Source organism: Ascaphus truei, chromosome 2, assembly GCF_040206685.1.
Source record: "Ascaphus truei isolate aAscTru1 chromosome 2, aAscTru1.hap1, whole genome shotgun sequence".
Classification (NCBI taxonomy): Eukaryota; Metazoa; Chordata; class Amphibia; order Anura; family Ascaphidae; genus Ascaphus; species Ascaphus truei.
This window is the reverse complement of record NC_134484.1, coordinates 67371663-67375034: the sequence shown is the minus strand read 5'-3', so window position 1 is coordinate 67375034 and position 3372 is coordinate 67371663.

Here is a 3372-nt window from a genome sequence, read left to right as displayed (position 1 = left end):
CCCAGAAGGAAGCTTCATAGCCACCGGTAAGAGGCCTGACCTCCACCGCCTCCAGATCCACAGACGACTGCACACCGGGATTGCCCACCGCGGCAAAGAAAGAAGAGATGGAACTGCCGACCCACCCGAGCACCAGTCGAGGACCCGGAACAGCTGACCAAGTCCTGCCTGTGCGGAGGAGCGAGAAACCGGGGGATCAGGGCCCTCGGAACACAGAGGGAGGTATCAGCCGTGAAGGAGTTGTCACCCCTTTTCTCTTCCCCCATCGGCGCGGCATTTGCTGGGCATCTCCGGCAGAACGGCTTGGGGAATGGGCTGGCAGGATTGTGAGTGACCACCGAGGCTGGTGGCCCTGTGCAGAGACCGGGTAGAAATCCCATCATAACTGTGAGTACATTAACCCCTTAAGCTGGGCCCCTATAGCTGAAGGAGAAAGACGCTCCGTGAGCAGCCTCTGAAACTCCAGGAACCTAAGCAATGGATAGGAACACAGACTGTGCACGATGATATACTCTTGATATACCCGCAGACAAACATTGTTCCCAAAATCAGACTATGGCCGAGAGTGACACCAGTTTTTATAGTTACAATAGTTAATGTGATTACAGTTAATAACCCCTGAGTCCAATTATCTCCCTCCCCCCCCCCCTCCTCGGGTTACCAAAAGCTGCCATATCAGTGACTGTCAGGATCAAGATGAGCTGCTGGGTCCACATAATGTATATAGTTGATGATCAAAGCTGTACTATGATAGACCCCCCAGCAAACCTCCCCCTCCCCCCTTCTACTCTTCCCCAACCCCCCCCCCCCCTCTCCTCCCCCTCCCCTGAAGACTGGCCCACAACTGGAGCTAATCTAACTCCAACATAATAAGAGTATGATGAAATGGTTAAAGGGTCAATTCATGGTAGCCCTATACCAACCTGTCTCTCCTCACCCTCCCCCCACCCTCCCCATTCCTCGAGCAAAAAAGATCGCACGGGTTATTTCTATTGTTATGCTTAACCTACATGAGTCCTAAAAATGATATCCACTATGTCGGGAGGCCCAACTCCTAGGGCTGATGTTATTTTTATTGTGGTGTGTGACTTGTGGGATTGGTATCAAGCAAGATGCTATCGACATGATCATGTCCAGCAGGGGAAACTACCACTACGCACGCTATTACTCACATTGATTGGTTCAAACAAGGGGATGAATGTTATTTATGATGTTACCGATACTATGACGCCCAACATAGAGGATTGAAACTGTATAAATTGCCATGTATGTTGTCCTTCCCGCTCCGTGGAGTGGATAAAGACACTCTCGCGCACCGAGTAGTAATAATAGTAAGCTCCCACTATAACAGCGGTTGTGTCTCCCGCCCTCTTTCCTCTCCTCCAGCTGAAAAAAAACACATCAAACTCCTTAGCTGCTCACTAGACAAACCGTACCCAAGCACCCTCCCCCTTCCCTCCCCCCCTCTCCTCCCCCATTTCAAACCGACTCTCCAAGCAGCTCACCTGCTCCTATGGTTAGCTACAGTGTCCTGTAGCAGAGAATGCTCTATGACGACAAATGAGATGCACCGCTCAATTCACTGAACAGATACTGACTTCCCTGTTATTCGTGTTATCATCCCAGACTCATGGGACAAGTTAGTGCTATGTCAATTTACCTAGTTGTGGTGCCTATTTCATGCGCTACAGGTAGCAAGACTGTTAAATATTGTTGAATGATGCAGAATCTAATGTTAAATGATTAGTAGAAAAATGTCTAAGGGTTCCGAATCCCCCTCCCCTTCCCTGCCCCCCCCACCCATTCCAACCCTCCTCCCACCCTCCCTCCCTCCCCATCACCCCCCCATCTCTTTTCCTTTCTTTTTCAAAGAAACTACACTGGAAAATCCAAATACTATCGTTGGAAAGGGGGGGGGGGGGGAATATTTAGTAAAAGCACCAAAGGGTCTGGACCTCTCTGATGCCCACCGGTCGTCGACGGGTGGGCATCACCCCTGAAGGGCACTCTAGCCCAAATGCCGGTCGCCCATGGACCTGGCGACTTTTTGTTAGGTCCCAAATTGGACCTAATCACCTCTATCTACTATCTGCTGACCCTGTCCCAGCGGATCTTTACCCCACTCTCTCTCCCCCCCATGCCTCCTCAGTACACCTGGTTTGTCTCACAGGGAAAAGGCACCCACTCTAAATGTTTGCTGGTGCCCTGCAAGCCCCTAAATTACAGAATCAATAGCCGTGCGGCTATTTGCACTCAACTCTGAATATCCACTGCCTGTATTGTGCGGTAACATGGGAATTGGCACAATTAGATGATGTTGTATTGCGAATCGCAGGGTTACTGTTGTGTGATCCGAATGTTTATATCACCCAATATTAACCATGCGATTCGCAATGCAACATCTCATGTAATAGGTTTTCTATACCCACCAGGTATGTTACACAGGGAATATAATGATGGGACAAGTGCACAGAGACAGAAGTACTGTAAGGATTGGAGACAGCAGTTTCTGTCCTGAGGATCTTACAGCTTAATACCTATGTGGTGAGACAAACAGTAGATGTTCATTCCGGCAGTAACATGATCGGGAGCTCTGCTCTCCTAGGAGTGTACACAAGCCACATCCCACAGTGCGCGAGACTCACAACCAGAAGTGTGGTCACCCAAACCAAGGCAGCCAGTGGCAGAGCCAGCCCTGAGACCACCAAAACTTGAACCAAAAGGCACCAACCACATGCAGGGACTGGATAATCAATGCAGCTACAGCTCGTGAGATTGCATCACATAGCCAGCTTACTCCTGTTTCCTGCAAAAAGAGCTACTCTGCCTACAAGCCCCATGGTTGAGGATACCTGGGTGTATGTGGTTGCACGTAACAAGAAGTGATCCTATGAACAAAAAAAAACAGTACAGTTCCTGCCCTAAGATACCCGTTTAATAAAGTTAAAGAACGTTCCTGGCGCCCTCTGCTTCATTATTTGCTCAACACCCCAGCACCCTGAGAAAGAAGGTAACCGCTGAGCATCACCTACACACATTGGGACAGTTTGATGTGACCCCTCTTCTATTGTCCGGGGGTATAGGGGCATGTGTATACATATATACACCACCCTGCCCCCCAAACCTAGGTCCAGAGTAAAGAGGCAGCACATCGCAAGGATAAGCAAAAAGAAAACAACGTTTTAGTCCCTAGGAGTGGGGACTTCATCAGGGTTGCTATACTTGCTTATACATTCCATACTATCTACTACTGGTGGGCCTTCTGCTTTCAACTCCCCCCACCCTCCTCCCCCCTCCCTCCCCTCCCCCCCCCCACACCAAAAACTAGGATTCATACCATGTGAATTAATCAAAAACACAAAGCTAAATGAA